Here is an 18773-nt window from a genome sequence, read left to right as displayed (position 1 = left end):
AGATTGCAGAAGTCTTTAGAAAGAAGAATGTCTTTTCATTCAACTATCTAATACTTGATTCAACTAATTAACGGAAAGTACCAATGTTTAATTTGTCCAATGTTTTAAGGTATATATATATATATATATATATATATATATATATATATATATATATATATATATATATATATATATATATGTATTTTTTAATTATTTAACTCATATGTTTATTACCAAATAAATTATAACAAAATCCAAGTGGGAACATGATATATATGTTACTTAGTTACTAAAGTTTTTCTTAATATGATATTTTGACTATAAAGTTTTAATATTTAGCCCAACTAATTTCTTAACAAACCAATTATGCTGTTCACATTTACATCCTTTCAGTACTTAAACCTCGCAGAATAGAACATATTCACCAGTTAACTTCATTAGCTTCATCACTAATAATGTCTCCAATAATCATCGTCCTGATCATTGTCATTATGCTCATCTTATGTGCCAGGTTTCTTTACAAGAAATCTTTAAGCAACCCACACCCTCTGCCACCTGGTCCAATGTGTTTCCCATTCATTGGATGTACTATCCAAATGCTCCTAAATCAGCCGACTTTTAGGTGGATCCACAACCTCATGGATCAATTCAACACTCAAATACTTTGTATCCGATTAGGATCTTCAACTCATGTCATCACAGTCACCTCCCCAGAGCTAGCATGCGAGTTCCTAAAGAAACAAGATGCAATATTCATTTCAAGACCTGATTTCTTTTCAGCATATCTTTTGAGTGATGGTTATCACACAGCTGCCTTGGCCCCCCTTGGAGACCAATGGAGGAAGATGAGAAGAATTATAAGCCACGACATTCTCTCTTCTCAAGTGCACAAATGGTTCCAACCCAAACGTGACGAAGAAGCCAACCAGTTGCTTGGATACATATGCAATCAAATAGAGAACGGAGATAACATAACTGAAGGGGGGTTAATAAACATTCGGATGGTGAGCCGACATTTCTGTGGAAACTTAATGAGAAATATGATTTTTGGAAGAAGATTTTTTGGGAATGGAAGCGAAGATGGTGGGCCTGGGGAAGAAGAAACTGAACATGTGGCTGCTATTTTTAACATCCTAAAGTATCTTTATGCATTTAGCATTACAGATTATCACCCATGGTTGAGAGGGAAGACTGATTTTGATGGCCACGAAAAGAGCATGAGGTCAGCACTCAAAATTGCTCGAAAGTATCAAGACCCATTGATCAATGAACGGATACAGATGTGGGAAAATGGAGATAGAATGGAGAAACATGATCTGCTAGATGTTCTTATCCAACATGACAACCCTAAGGTTACAATAGTGGAGATCAAAGCCCAGATTATTGTAAGTCTCTCCCAATCTCTCACTATTTACCTTTACATGCAACTAGTAAAAAAATTGATATACAAGTGACCTCTGTGGATATTACTTTACGTATTTACGTTTACAATTTCCATTGTGTCTGCATGAAAAGTGACTTTCCTGTGTTTATTGTCTTGCCTAATTTTAGGAAATAATGGGTGCAACGGTTGATAATCCCTCTAACGCAGTAGAATGGACAATGGGAGAGATGATGAATGAACCCACCCTCTTAAAACGAGCGGTGGAGGAGCTGGACCATGTTGTAGGTTGCAATCGGCTAGTCCAAGAGCAAGACTTACCCCAACTCAATTACCTAAAAGCGTGTATCAAGGAAGCCTTTAGGTTACACCCTTTTGCAGCTTTTAATCCACCCCATGTTTCGACGATGGACACTACTGTTGCCGGTTACTTTATACCAAAGGGTAGTCATGTGCTGCTTAGTCGACGTGGGTTAGGAAGGAACCCTAATGTGTGGGCGGATCCATTGCGGTTTAATCCAGATCGTCATCTACAAGGGGAAGAAAAGTAAGTGGTTCTTACAGATGATGAGTTGAGAATGATTTCATTTAGCACCGGGAAACGTGGTTGTCCTGCAGTGGTGTTGGGATCTACAATCACTACAATAATGTTAGCCAGAATGCTTCAAGGGTTCACTTGGGAGCCGATATGTAAAGAAGTGCCAATTAATCTTGATGAAAATCATGATGACCTTAGCTTGGCTAAGCCACTTGTGCTCATCGCCAAGCCACGACTGCCTCAACATCTCTACCCAAACATTTGAAATGAAGATATATGAATTTTGGGCTTTCACGCTTGATTATATATTTATCTATGGTGATTGTAGTTTTCTACCTGTTCTTTGCTTTTCTAATATCAAAACTTAAGATATCATAATAAGATGACGTTTACCGTTTTAGAGGGAAATTAATAATGCGTCTACATGTGTACCATATATCTATATTTATATTTATAGAATTATATGAAACATATTAATTTATTGAGATGTACAAGTTAATAGGCACCTATATATTCTTCTTTCAAAATCCCATTTGGACTTCCACATACGTTTTTATTTAGTTCATGTTGGTATAGAGATTTAGATCCGATTCTCTTTTTTGTTTGACATTGAAAATAAGATAATGAGAAATTAAAAAAATAAAAAAAAAATAAATAAATAAAATCTTTTCCATCTTTTTAATTCTATGTTTTTTATAGACAAAATGTGAGAAATCAAGGTCTAGGAATTAAAAACAAAAGCCGAAGAAATACAATCTAATTGAAGGAGGCTCAGCAAACAGAGTTCTTTCCATCTTGGTTCGCCGAGTGGCTTGCAATGTTGAGTTAGGAATGACAGCTATTCAACGAACCGTTGAGCTTGATGTAGACACAAACGCCAATACAGACCATATTCGCAATCTTGAAATTGCTCATGGAAGAGCTATGAGAGACAATGAGGCTCTGCAGCAAGAGCTAGCTATAACTCGAGCCGGAGTCATAGAGCTTCAAGCACGCCAGACAGTATATGAGAAACACTTGCTTGATGTGGAGCGTCAGCTGGCCGAATTAAGGATTCGTCCGAGGGGTGCCCGTCGCCAGTAGGAAATGCTCTACTTATCATTTCTTTTGGTTTAAGGAATAACCTTCATATCTATGCTCTAAGTAACATTTTTCTCTGTAAACATTCGTGTCTTGTAAGTACTGTTTAACTAGTTCTTTATGTTGTCAAAATTCCCCTTTGTTGGTATGTTGTAGACCTACTCCTAGGTCAAATTTTCCGAACTCTGTGTAGTCTCAATACCAACTATAGTGACGGTAATCTTATTTTAGTTAAAGATCATCATTATCAAAAATTTATTCTAGTTCGGTAACATGCAAACTAAGAAACTCTATCAAAGCCATATCACTGTTTCATCTTTGAAATTTATAACCGAAAAAGGTCACCTCACAAATGTCTCGTCAGAAAGTCATTCAAGAATAGCCACTTCAAATCCAAAAGTTTATTTCATATAGACTTCCTTTATGGATGGTTATTAGGACACTATGAAAGTCTGATCATGATACTCTCGGAAACCAGTGTAACTTAGCTTAAATAACACTCGTGTCATGCTCACTTCCATAGGATACACTTCAAAAATGTTGTCAGAAACATTCAGGATAGTCCATCAAGGCGTAAAATTTATAAGTATATATAAATTCGTGAAATACAACTACCGATGATCATCGTTACTCACAAGATCATTTCTCGTCATGCCACAGAACCATGTATTCACAAGGAGGTAACCAACCAACTGGCGAGACACCAATTCTGCAGATAGACTTTGCTACATTTCAGGCCACGGTCACAGCCGTTGTAGCAGCTGTCATGGCGCAATTCAATGCCAACAACCCAAATGAGAATAGAAACAATTTCAACAATTCAAACCATAGTAAAACACAAGGAAACCGACAAGGGCCTAGCCATGATGATACTCCAGCTCACAAACCTAAGAATAATAAACGAAAATTCTGGAACAAAAAGGAGCGCAAGTTATCTCAAAACTTGTCAAGAAACAACAACCTATGGCAACCTCTACAGCCACGACATATGTGTGACATCCCCAAAATCACGGCCAGAAAAGACCGGTTTGTTTATGCTTTATAAAAATCAGAGTACTTCATTTTATAAAAAATGTTGCGGAATTTGTTCCCAGAAAAACATGGTAAATACGTTATTAAAACATTTTCGAAGAAACGTATTTATTCCATTTTAAAACGTTTGGGATGTCATCGTTAATACAGAAACATAAGCATAAACAGAACTTACAATGATTTACACTAGTGATCTACATCTCTTTAAATCTCTCAGTGTAATGTCACTTCATATCGTCACCTGTGATGTAAATAAACTGAGTGGGTCAGGTTGGGAAACCTGGTGAGTACATAGGGTTTTCAACCCACAATAATATAATTATTATTGTTAAACATCAAACACTCAACCCAATTACCCATTCCCGTTATCCTCACATTACGTCCCTAAAACATCTAACACAAGGGACCTAGTCAAAGGACTATCATTGGGATGGAGTATACTTGGTGAGCACACAGTTCACACAGTTCGAATAAACACACAGTTCGAATAAACACACAGTTCGAATATACACCTACAGGTTGCGAGCCTGCTAGTGTTCCACTGGACTGTCTAGAATAGTCCGTGGTTGTCATCTATACTCCGCTAGATGACTAGATCATCAAGAACAGCTATAACGAGGCCTCTCATTATTTTATTTTGTCACACAGCAACTATTATATCTACCCGTGTTTTACCCCGCACATTATGTAGATATAAAATACATATACAGTTTGAATCATTGAAAACATGTATAAAACGTTCATCCAACATAGATAGCAAGTATACAGATAATATACACACACAGCACGTAAAATACTTCATATCTATGTGTAAGCTGAAAGTAACTATGCACTCACCTGAGTAGGTGGTGACTCAGCACTCGGACAGCGCTTCGATACTCTCAAAACGATATTCCTTCGATAAAACCTAGTACCGATACCACTAGGGTTTAGTTTAACGATAACCGAGACAAATTAATTAGTCTGACTATTATTAAGCGTTAATAACGCTCAATATAACTCATAATAATAGCTCAAATAATTATTTTAAGGACCTAATAACATTCCTATAATTATTTGAAAGCTATATAAAAAATTGCGTAAGCGTAGCACACTTACAGCGAATTTTATCGAAAACCGGGACTTAATTGGAGCAGCGTTTCGAAACCGAAAAACTCCTTTTTCTCGGGACTCCGGGAGCCTCGGGGCTTCCCTAGGGTGCTAGGGAGGTTCCCTAGGGTTTGGGGATGTTTAGAACACTTAGAGAGAGAAAGAAGTTAGAGAGAGAGTGAAGAAAGGTGTGAAAATCCGAGAAATCTCGCATTCAATTTATAGGCCGGAGGTCCTCGGACTACACGGGGCGTAGCCTCGGACGCGGCGCGTAACTCGGATAAGGGTGCCAGCTTCGCACCAGCTGGCTCGCTACATCGGAAGAGATAAGGACCGAGGGTACGCTGGGCGTACCGAACTCCGACGCGGGGCGTAAAGCGAAGCGAGGCGACGTGGCGAGATCCGAAGGGCGCTCTGTTGATCGACGATGGACGGCTGCGATGAGGCCACGTCATCTATCTCGCATCAGATTTCGCAAATTGCATGCCCATCTTTAAAAATTCATAACTTTCGCGTACGACCTCCGTTTTCGACGTTCTTTATATCCACGCGAAGGTGGGAACGTACTCTACAACTTTCGTTTAGACTTCGCCGGCTAATTTTGGCTCGATTTTAAATTTTATATTATTAACGGGCCGAGACACGATTGGTCCGTTAAATCCTCATAACTTCTTCATCCGACATCCGTTTTCGCCCATCTTTTTCTCGTTACGCTACTCTCAATGAGATCTTCGATTCTCGTTTAGGTCGTGTCGGCTAAAAACCGCTCGATCTAATATTCGAATTTCGGGCTGTACACTGCTATTCCGAAACTTCGAAAAATCATAACTTCTTCATACGAAGTCAGATTTGGGCGTTCTTTTTATCGACGCTCTTAGTTTAACATATTCTACGACTTCCGTTTAGATCTCTAAGGCTAAATCTCGCTCTATCGTAAATTCACTATTTACGCTTCCCGGTGCCGTGCCGGTTTTGCCGTAAAACTTCGACGGGCCATAACTTCTTCGTTATAACTCGGATTTCGGCGTTCTTTATATGTACGGAAACCTCGTGACATATACTACATCTTGGTTAAGATTATTTATTCTAAATAATCTTTTGTCGAAAAGTCGTTTTCGACCCCTATTGCCTCTAATTTGACTAGCCCGGATTTGCGGGCGTTACAATTATCTCCCCCTTAGGATGATTACGTCCCGGAATCATCAACGAAACATGATCGTATAATGACTCCATACGTCGTCTCTTCATCCTAGGTAATAATTATAACTTCTACATTCCTTCAAGTCTATCTCTCAGACTTATTGACTGTATGTAGTACTTGATCGTGCACCTGCTCTCTTCCTCAGGCTAGACTCCAAATTATGATCTTCAAGTCAAAATCTCGATCCTTACTGGATACGAATTTGAGATGACTTCTTTTATTACTACTATGGATCGATGTGTCATATTCTAATGACCTATCATCGTATGTTGCAACACTTAGACTTAGGTCTCTTAGAGTTAAATTCTAAAACAGACTATGCCTTCCTTCATGTTCTAATGTGATATAATCACACTTTAACATTAGGCATTTCTAGCTACCAACTTCTTTAACAACGAGTGCGATACTTCTATTGATCGCTTTAATTTCAACCGTTTGGTTTAATGTCGGACGCCACATCAAACTTGTTTCTCTGAACCACACAACATACTCATCGTAGTCGGACTCGATTCGATATGACCACAAGGGTCGGAATATCAACAATCTTCTTAGTCATTACCGAAACGATGGTAACGACATACTTGAATAAAACGAAATCAATTTCTAGCTTCTCGGTAACCTTGTGACTTTCCCTGATCCAAGTGTGAGTCCTGTGCTTCCGGTAGTATAGGCCTCTACTACCATTCACACCTACTCATACTTGTCCCAAGTATTGTCTCGCAGTTTCCCAAGTCACCATGCAGCAAATCATACAATCATTCAACACATCAGATAACAAAACGAAGGTTTTATATTATTTCTTGAAACGATTACATAGGTGTTCAAGTTCACCCTAGACTATGCCTCTAACAGGCTACATCATATGATTCTATGGCTACTTTATAACTTGATCCTTGGATGGCAAGCCGTCATTCCTGAATCCTCGCATTGTCATCTGCTTCATCCAGGATCATATGGAATGCTCTTGCCTTCGGTCTTGGCGGAATGTTTGGTTTTGCCGCTTCTTTCTTTTTCGGGCAATCCTTAGCAACATGCCCTTCTTCACGGCATTCATAACACACCCTTTTACACTCGTTGGCGTAATGTCCGGTCTTCCCACACTTGTAGCAAGTCACTTCTTCGCTACATTTCCCAAAGTGATTCTTCTTGCACTTCTCGCACCATTTCACTTTGTTTCCTCCTCCGCTAGACTCCTTTGAACCATACTTGATCTTCTTATTGGGCCTCGTAGATTCCTCAAACTTCCTCTTTTCGCCAACCTCAATCTTGTTGGCAGCTCTTCCCTTAATCATATCTTCCACAGACTTGGCAGCCCAGATAGCTGCCTCCAGAGTAGGTGCCTGACGCACTGGCACCGCGTACTCCCATGGAAGTCCTTTAGCATACTTGTCGACTTTCGTCAGCTCATCTGGAACAAGACGTAAGGCAAACTCCATCTTCTCTGTGAAATTGTTGGTGTATTCATCGATTGACATGCTTCCCTTCTTCAGGGTTAGAAACTGGTTCTCTAGCTCAAGCAGGTTTTGAGCTGAGCAGTACCTACGTTTGAACTGCACCAGAAATTCTGCCCATGTTAGTTGCAGGGGCTCATTGGGGCTCAGAGTTTTCCCCAAGGTATTCCACCAACGTACAGCGCCTCCTCGAAACTGACGCACTGCAAATGTGGTCTGTTGTTTTCCTCTGCAACCGCACGTCATGAAAGCTAACTCCATCTCCGAGATCCAATCCATGACCCCAATCGGATCCTCCTTTCCAGTGAAAGTTGATGGCTTGCAAGTCAGAAAATCCTTGTACTTGCATCCATTCCTCTCGACTTTGTCATCTTGGTTGTTTTGTCGAACTATTGGCGGGTTGACTTGACCAACAGTTCCACTGTAGTCTCCTTCCTCAGTCTGCCCTTCGTTCAACTCGGGCTGTTCGATCTGAATAGTGGCTTCCTCTCGATTTTGTTGGAGCAAACGTCTAGTTTCCTCCATTTGACGATCCAACATCGCCTGGATCATTGCTTGCACTCCGGCCATTGTGACTGGCTCAGCAATGGCTTCCATCACCGGTATTTGCTCAATCACTGGGGGCTGATCTCGGTTCCCATTTGCATTCACGTTCCCGCTACGTGTTCTTACCATCTTGATCTATACACCGAATGAGGTGAATCTAGACCTTTACTTAGGATTGGCGTTTAAATCATCCTTATCACTCTGAAACGTTTATATGCTAGTTCTAATATCGTAGTCGTACGTTTAGAATCCTAAACACATAAGGTTTCCAGATCCGGTCGGCAACAGACCATAGATCCGAACAACTAACAGCATATCAGGCACAAGTATTTAGCACATAAAAGCATTTTAGGCATAATTCCTAAAATAATCTAGTGCTTACACCTCACAATCATCGCTTAGCATTCTAAGTTTAAGTCTAGAAATAAATCCATATTCCTAGTTCGCTTAAACTAATGCTCTGATACCAACTGTGACATCCCCAAAATCACGGCCAGAAAAGACCGGTTTGTTTATGCTTTATAAAAATCAGAGTACTTCATTTTATAAAAAATGTTGCGGAATTTGTTCCCAGAAAAACATGGTAAATACGTTATTAAAACATTTTCGAAGAAACGTATTTATTCCATTTTAAAACGTTTGGGATGTCATCGTTAATACAGAAACATAAGCATAAACAGAACTTACAATGATTTACACTAGTGATCTACATCTCTTTAAATCTCTCAGTGTAATGTCACTTCATATCGTCACCTGTGATGTAAATAAACTGAGTGGGTCAGGTTGGGAAACCTGGTGAGTACATAGGGTTTTCAACCCACAATAATATAATTATTATTGTTAAACATCAAACACTCAACCCAATTACCCATTCCCGTTATCCTCACATTACGTCCCTAAAACATCTAACACAAGGGACCTAGTCAAAGGACTATCATTGGGATGGAGTATACTTGGTGAGCACACAGTTCACACAGTTCGAATAAACACACAGTTCGAATATACACCTACAGGTTGCGAGCCTGCTAGTGTTCCACTGGACTGTCTAGAATAGTCCGTGGTTGTCATCTATACTCCGCTAGATGACTAGATCATCAAGAACAGCTATAACGAGGCCTCTCATTATTTTATTTTGTCACACAGCAACTATTATATCTACCCGTGTTTTACCCCGCACATTATGTAGATATAAAATACATATACAGTTTGAATCATTGAAAACATGTATAAAACGTTCATCCAACATAGATAGCAAGTATACAGATAATATACACACACAGCACGTAAAATACTTCATATCTATGTGTAAGCTGAAAGTAACTATGCACTCACCTGAGTAGGTGGTGACTCAGCACTCGGACAGCGCTTCGATACTCTCAAAACGATATTCCTTCGATAAAACCTAGTACCGATACCACTAGGGTTTAGTTTAACGATAACCGAGACAAATTAATTAGTCTGACTATTATTAAGCGTTAATAACGCTCAATATAACTCATAATAATAGCTCAAATAATTATTTTAAGGACCTAATAACATTCCTATAATTATTTGAAAGCTATATAAAAAATTGCGTAAGCGTAGCACACTTACAGCGAATTTTATCGAAAACCGGGACTTAATTGGAGCAGCGTTTCGAAACCGAAAAACTCCTTTTTCTCGGGACTCCGGGAGCCTCGGGGCTTCCCTAGGGTGCTAGGGAGGTTCCCTAGGGTTTGGGGATGTTTAGAACACTTAGAGAGAGAAAGAAGTTAGAGAGAGAGTGAAGAAAGGTGTGAAAATCCGAGAAATCTCGCATTCAATTTATAGGCCGGAGGTCCTCGGACTACACGGGGCGTAGCCTCGGACGCGGCGCGTAACTCGGATAAGGGTGCCAGCTTCGCACCAGCTGGCTCGCTACATCGGAAGAGATAAGGACCGAGGGTACGCTGGGCGTACCGAACTCCGACGCGGGGCGTAAAGCGAAGCGAGGCGACGTGGCGAGATCCGAAGGGCGCTCTGTTGATCGACGATGGACGGCTGCGATGAGGCCACGTCATCTATCTCGCATCAGATTTCGCAAATTGCATGCCCATCTTTAAAAATTCATAACTTTCGCGTACGACCTCCGTTTTCGACGTTCTTTATATCCACGCGAAGGTGGGAACGTACTCTACAACTTTCGTTTAGACTTCGCCGGCTAATTTTGGCTCGATTTTAAATTTTATATTATTAACGGGCCGAGACACGATTGGTCCGTTAAATCCTCATAACTTCTTCATCCGACATCCGTTTTCGCCCATCTTTTTCTCGTTACGCTACTCTCAATGAGATCTTCGATTCTCGTTTAGGTCGTGTCGGCTAAAAACCGCTCGATCTAATATTCGAATTTCGGGCTGTACACTGCTATTCCGAAACTTCGAAAAATCATAACTTCTTCATACGAAGTCAGATTTGGGCGTTCTTTTTATCGACGCTCTTAGTTTAACATATTCTACGACTTCCGTTTAGATCTCTAAGGCTAAATCTCGCTCTATCGTAAATTCACTATTTACGCTTCCCGGTGCCGTGCCGGTTTTGCCGTAAAACTTCGACGGGCCATAACTTCTTCGTTATAACTCGGATTTCGGCGTTCTTTATATGTACGGAAACCTCGTGACATATACTACATCTTGGTTAAGATTATTTATTCTAAATAATCTTTTGTCGAAAAGTCGTTTTCGACCCCTATTGCCTCTAATTTGACTAGCCCGGATTTGCGGGCGTTACAATTATCTCCCCCTTAGGATGATTACGTCCCGGAATCATCAACGAAACATGATCGTATAATGACTCCATACGTCGTCTCTTCATCCTAGGTAATAATTATAACTTCTACATTCCTTCAAGTCTATCTCTCAGACTTATTGACTGTATGTAGTACTTGATCGTGCACCTGCTCTCTTCCTCAGGCTAGACTCCAAATTATGATCTTCAAGTCAAAATCTCGATCCTTACTGGATACGAATTTGAGATGACTTCTTTTATTACTACTATGGATCGATGTGTCATATTCTAATGACCTATCATCGTATGTTGCAACACTTAGACTTAGGTCTCTTAGAGTTAAATTCTAAAACAGACTATGCCTTCCTTCATGTTCTAATGTGATATAATCACACTTTAACATTAGGCATTTCTAGCTACCAACTTCTTTAACAACGAGTGCGATACTTCTATTGATCGCTTTAATTTCAACCGTTTGGTTTAATGTCGGACGCCACATCAAACTTGTTTCTCTGAACCACACAACATACTCATCGTAGTCGGACTCGATTCGATATGACCACAAGGGTCGGAATATCAACAATCTTCTTAGTCATTACCGAAACGATGGTAACGACATACTTGAATAAAACGAAATCAATTTCTAGCTTCTCGGTAACCTTGTGACTTTCCCTGATCCAAGTGTGAGTCCTGTGCTTCCGGTAGTATAGGCCTCTACTACCATTCACACCTACTCATACTTGTCCCAAGTATTGTCTCGCAGTTTCCCAAGTCACCATGCAGCAAATCATACAATCATTCAACACATCAGATAACAAAACGAAGGTTTTATATTATTTCTTGAAACGATTACATAGGTGTTCAAGTTCACCCTAGACTATGCCTCTAACAGGCTACATCATATGATTCTATGGCTACTTTATAACTTGATCCTTGGATGGCAAGCCGTCATTCCTGAATCCTCGCATTGTCATCTGCTTCATCCAGGATCATATGGAATGCTCTTGCCTTCGGTCTTGGCGGAATGTTTGGTTTTGCCGCTTCTTTCTTTTTCGGGCAATCCTTAGCAACATGCCCTTCTTCACGGCATTCATAACACACCCTTTTACACTCGTTGGCGTAATGTCCGGTCTTCCCACACTTGTAGCAAGTCACTTCTTCGCTACATTTCCCAAAGTGATTCTTCTTGCACTTCTCGCACCATTTCACTTTGTTTCCTCCTCCGCTAGACTCCTTTGAACCATACTTGATCTTCTTATTGGGCCTCGTAGATTCCTCAAACTTCCTCTTTTCGCCAACCTCAATCTTGTTGGCAGCTCTTCCCTTAATCATATCTTCCACAGACTTGGCAGCCCAGATAGCTGCCTCCAGAGTAGGTGCCTGACGCACTGGCACCGCGTACTCCCATGGAAGTCCTTTAGCATACTTGTCGACTTTCGTCAGCTCATCTGGAACAAGACGTAAGGCAAACTCCATCTTCTCTGTGAAATTGTTGGTGTATTCATCGATTGACATGCTTCCCTTCTTCAGGGTTAGAAACTGGTTCTCTAGCTCAAGCAGGTTTTGAGCTGAGCAGTACCTACGTTTGAACTGCACCAGAAATTCTGCCCATGTTAGTTGCAGGGGCTCATTGGGGCTCAGAGTTTTCCCCAAGGTATTCCACCAACGTACAGCGCCTCCTCGAAACTGACGCACTGCAAATGTGGTCTGTTGTTTTCCTCTGCAACCGCACGTCATGAAAGCTAACTCCATCTCCGAGATCCAATCCATGACCCCAATCGGATCCTCCTTTCCAGTGAAAGTTGATGGCTTGCAAGTCAGAAAATCCTTGTACTTGCATCCATTCCTCTCGACTTTGTCATCTTGGTTGTTTTGTCGAACTATTGGCGGGTTGACTTGACCAACAGTTCCACTGTAGTCTCCTTCCTCAGTCTGCCCTTCGTTCAACTCGGGCTGTTCGATCTGAATAGTGGCTTCCTCTCGATTTTGTTGGAGCAAACGTCTAGTTTCCTCCATTTGACGATCCAACATCGCCTGGATCATTGCTTGCACTCCGGCCATTGTGACTGGCTCAGCAATGGCTTCCATCACCGGTATTTGCTCAATCACTGGGGGCTGATCTCGGTTCCCATTTGCATTCACGTTCCCGCTACGTGTTCTTACCATCTTGATCTATACACCGAATGAGGTGAATCTAGACCTTTACTTAGGATTGGCGTTTAAATCATCCTTATCACTCTGAAACGTTTATATGCTAGTTCTAATATCGTAGTCGTACGTTTAGAATCCTAAACACATAAGGTTTCCAGATCCGGTCGGCAACAGACCATAGATCCGAACAACTAACAGCATATCAGGCACAAGTATTTAGCACATAAAAGCATTTTAGGCATAATTCCTAAAATAATCTAGTGCTTACACCTCACAATCATCGCTTAGCATTCTAAGTTTAAGTCTAGAAATAAATCCATATTCCTAGTTCGCTTAAACTAATGCTCTGATACCAACTGTGACATCCCCAAAATCACGGCCAGAAAAGACCGGTTTGTTTATGCTTTATAAAAATCAGAGTACTTCATTTTATAAAAAATGTTGCGGAATTTGTTCCCAGAAAAACATGGTAAATACGTTATTAAAACATTTTCGAAGAAACGTATTTATTCCATTTTAAAACGGTTGGGATGTCATCGTTAATACAGAAACATAAGCATAAACAGAACTTACAATGATTTACACTAGTGATCTACATATCTTTAAATCTCTCAGTGTAATGTCACTTCATATCGTCACCTGTGATGTAAATAAACTGAGTGGGTCAGGTTGGGAAACCTGGTGAGTACATAGGGTTTTCAACCCACAATAATATAATTATTATTGTTAAACATCAAACACTCAACCCAATTACCCATTCCCGTTATCCTCACATTACGTCCCTAAAACATCTAACACAAGGGACCTAGTCAAAGGACTATCATTGGGATGGAGTATACTTGGTGAGCACACAGTTCACACAGTTCGAATAAACACACAGTTCGAATAAACACACAGTTCGAATATACACCTACAGGTTGCGAGCCTGCTAGTGTTCCACTGGACTGTCTAGAATAGTCCGTGGTTGTCATCTATACTCCGCTAGATGACTAGATCATCAAGAACAGCTATAACGAGGCCTCTCATTATTTTATTTTGTCACACAGCAACTATTATATCTACCCGTGTTTTACCCCGCACATTATGTAGATATAAAATACATATACAGTTTGAATCATTGAAAACATGTATAAAACGTTCATCCAACATAGATAGCAAGTATACAGATAATATACACACAACACGTAAAATACTTCATATCTATGTGTAAGCTGAAAGTAACTATGCACTCACCTGAGTAGGTGGTGACTCAGCACTCGGACAGCGCTTCGATACTCTCAAAACGATATTCCTTCGATAAAACCTAGTACCGATACCACTAGGGTTTAGTTTAACGATAACCGAGACAAATTAATTAGTCTGACTATTATTAAGCGTTAATAACGCTCAATATAACTCATAATAATAGCTCAAATAATTATTTTAAGGACCTAATAACATTCCTATAATTATTTGAAAGCTATATAAAAAATTGCGTAAGCGTAGCACACTTACAGCGAATTTTATCGAAAACCGGGACTTAATTGGAGCAGCGTTTCGAAACCGAAAAACTCCTTTTTCTCGGGACTCCGGGAGCCTCGGGGCTTCCCTAGGGTGCTAGGGAGGTTCCCTAGGGTTTGGGGATGTTTAGAACACTTAGAGAGAGAAAGAAGTTAGAGAGAGAGTGAAGAAAGGTGTGAAAATCCGAGAAATCTCGCATTCAATTTATAGGCCGGAGGTCCTCGGACTACACGGGGCGTAGCCTCGGACGCGGCGCGTAACTCGGATAAGGGTGCCAGCTTCGCACCAGCTGGCTCGCTACATCGGAAGAGATAAGGACCGAGGGTACGCTGGGCGTACCGAACTCCGACGCGGGGCGTAAAGCGAAGCGAGGCGACGTGGCGAGATCCGAAGGGCGCTCTGTTGATCGACGATGGACGGCTGCGATGAGGCCACGTCATCTATCTCGCATCAGATTTCGCAAATTGCATGCCCATCTTTAAAAATTCATAACTTTCGCGTACGACCTCCGTTTTCGACGTTCTTTATATCCACGCGAAGGTGGGAACGTACTCTACAACTTTCGTTTAGACTTCGCCGGCTAATTTTGGCTCGATTTTAAATTTTATATTATTAACGGGCCGAGACACGATTGGTCCGTTAAATCCTCATAACTTCTTCATCCGACATCCGTTTTCGCCCATCTTTTTCTCGTTACGCTACTCTCAATGAGATCTTCGATTCTCGTTTAGGTCGTGTCGGCTAAAAACCGCTCGATCTAATATTCGAATTTCGGGCTGTACACTGTTATTCCGAAACTTCGAAAAATCATAACTTCTTCATACGAAGTCAGATTTGGGCGTTCTTTTTATCGACGCTCTTAGTTTAACATATTCTACGACTTCCGTTTAGATCTCTAAGGCTAAATCTCGCTCTATCGTAAATTCACTATTTACGCTTCCCGGTGCCGTGCCGGTTTTGCCGTAAAACTTCGACGGGCCATAACTTCTTCGTTATAACTCGGATTTCGGCGTTCTTTATATGTACGGAAACCTCGTGACATATACTACATCTTGGTTAAGATTATTTATTCTAAATAATCTTTTGTCGAAAAGTCGTTTTCGACCCCTATTGCCTCTAATTTGACTAGCCCGGATTTGCGGGCGTTACAATTATCTCCCCCTTAGGATGATTACGTCCCGGAATCATCAACGAAACATGATCGTATAATGACTCCATACGTCGTCTCTTCATCCTAGGTAATAATTATAACTTCTACATTCCTTCAAGTCTATCTCTCAGACTTATTGACTGTATGTAGTACTTGATCGTGCACCTGCTCTCTTCCTCAGGCTAGACTCCAAATTATGATCTTCAAGTCAAAATCTCGATCCTTACTGGATACGAATTTGAGATGACTTCTTTTATTACTACTATGGATCGATGTGTCATATTCTAATGACCTATCATCGTATGTTGCAACACTTAGACTTAGGTCTCTTAGAGTTAAATTCTAAAACAGACTATGCCTTCCTTCATGTTCTAATGTGATATAATCACACTTTAACATTAGGCATTTCTAGCTACCAACTTCTTTAACAACGAGTGCGATACTTCTATTGATCGCTTTAATTTCAACCGTTTGGTTTAATGTCGGACGCCACATCAAACTTGTTTCTCTGAACCACACAACATACTCATCGTAGTCGGACTCGATTCGATATGACCACAAGGGTCGGAATATCAACAATCTTCTTAGTCATTACCGAAACGATGGTAACGACATACTTGAATAAAACGAAATCAATTTCTAGCTTCTCGGTAACCTTGTGACTTTCCCTGATCCAAGTGTGAGTCCTGTGCTTCCGGTAGTATAGGCCTCTACTACCATTCACACCTACTCATACTTGTCCCAAGTATTGTCTCGCAGTTTCCCAAGTCACCATGCAGCAAATCATACAATCATTCAACACATCAGATAACAAAACGAAGGTTTTATATTATTTCTTGAAACGATTACATAGGTGTTCAAGTTCACCCTAGACTATGCCTCTAACAGGCTACATCATATGATTCTATGGCTACTTTATAACTTGATCCTTGGATGGCAAGCCGTCATTCCTGAATCCTCGCATTGTCATCTGCTTCATCCAGGATCATATGGAATGCTCTTGCCTTCGGTCTTGGCGGAATGTTTGGTTTTGCCGCTTCTTTCTTTTTCGGGCAATCCTTAGCAACATGCCCTTCTTCACGGCATTCATAACACACCCTTTTACACTCGTTGGCGTAATGTCCGGTCTTCCCACACTTGTAGCAAGTCACTTCTTCGCTACATTTCCCAAAGTGATTCTTCTTGCACTTCTCGCACCATTTCACTTTGTTTCCTCCTCCGCTAGACTCCTTTGAACCATACTTGATCTTCTTATTGGGCCTCGTAGATTCCTCAAACTTCCTCTTTTCGCCAACCTCAATCTTGTTGGCAGCTCTTCCCTTAATCATATCTTCCACAGACTTGGCAGCCCAGATAGCTGCCTCCAGAGTAGGTGCCTGACGCACTGGCACCGCGTACTCCCATGGAAGTCCTTTAGCATACTTGTCGACTTTCGTCAGCTCATCTGGAACAAGATGTAAGGCAAACTCCATCTTCTCTGTGAAATTGTTGGTGTATTCATCGATTGACATGCTTCCCTTCTTCAGGGTTAGAAACTGGTTCTCTAGCTCAAGCAGGTTTTGAGCTGAGCAGTACCTACGTTTGAACTGCACCAGAAATTCTGCCCATGTTAGTTGCAGGGGCTCATTGGGGCTCAGAGTTTTCCCCAAGGTATTCCACCAACGTACAGCGCCTCCTCGAAACTGACGCACTGCAAATGTGGTCTGTTGTTTTCCTCTGCAACCGCACGTCATGAAAGCTAACTCCATCTCCGAGATCCAATCCATGACCCCAATCGGATCCTCCTTTCCAGTGAAAGTTGATGGCTTGCAAGTCAGAAAATCCTTGTACTTGCATCCATTCCTCTCGACTTTGTCATCTTGGTTGTTTTGTCGAACTATTGGCGGGTTGACTTGACCAACAGTTCCACTGTAGTCTCCTTCCTCAGTCTGCCCTTCGTTCAACTTGGGCTGTTCGATCTGAATAGTGGCTTCCTCTCGATTTTGTTGGAGCAAACGTCTAGTTTCCTCCATTTGACGATCCAACATCGCCTGGATCATTGCTTGCACTCCGGCCATTGTGACTGGCTCAGCAATGGCTTCCATCACCGGTATTTGCTCAATCACTGGGGGCTGATCTCGGTTCCCATTTGCATTCACGTTCCCGCTACGTGTTCTTACCATCTTGATCTATACACCGAATGAGGTGAATCTAGACCTTTACTTAGGATTGGCGTTTAAATCATCCTTATCACTCTGAAACGTTTATATGCTAGTTCTAATATCGTAGTCGTACGTTTAGAATCCTAAACACATAAGGTTTCCAGATCCGGTCGGCAACAGACCATAGATCCGAACAACTAACAGCATATCAGGCACAAGTATTTAGCACATAAAAGCATTTTAGGCATAATTCCTAAAATAATCTAGTGCTTACACCTCACAATCATCGCTTAGCATTCTAAGTTTAAGTCTAGAAATAAATCCATATTCCTAGTTCGCTTAAACTAATGCTCTGATACCAACTGTGACATCCCCAAAATCACGGCCAGAAAAGACCGGTTTGTTTATGCTTTATAAAAATCAGAGTACTTCATTTTATAAAAAATGTTGCGGAATTTGTTCCCAGAAAAACATGGTAAATACGTTATTAAAACATTTTCGAAGAAACGTATTTATTCCATTTTAAAACGTTTGGGATGTCATCGTTAATACAGAAACATAAGCATAAACAGAACTTACAATGATTTACACTAGTGATCTACATCTCTTTAAATCTCTCAGTGTAATGTCACTTCATATCGTCACCTGTGATGTAAATAAACTGAGTGGGTCAGGTTGGGAAACCTGGTGAGTACATAGGGTTTTCAACCCACAATAATATAATTATTATTGTTAAACATCAAACACTCAACCCAATTACCCATTCCCGTTATCCTCACATTACGT

At 40.8% G+C, this 18773-nt stretch overlaps 1 pseudogene; it reads left to right on the top strand.

Annotated features, from left to right (window-relative positions):
• The first annotated feature begins 437 nt into the window (after positions 1–437).
• Positions 438–2288, top strand: LOC145090332 (valine N-monooxygenase 1-like; annotated as a pseudogene).
• The last annotated feature ends 16485 nt before the right edge of the window (positions 2289–18773 follow it).

This window comes from Lactuca serriola, chromosome 2 (assembly GCF_051521515.1).
Source record: "Lactuca serriola cultivar US96UC23 chromosome 2, Lser_US96UC23_V15, whole genome shotgun sequence".
Classification (NCBI taxonomy): Eukaryota; Viridiplantae; Streptophyta; class Magnoliopsida; order Asterales; family Asteraceae; genus Lactuca; species Lactuca serriola.
The sequence above is the reverse complement of the archived record's forward strand: the minus strand, read 5'-3'. Positions and strand labels throughout refer to the sequence as shown.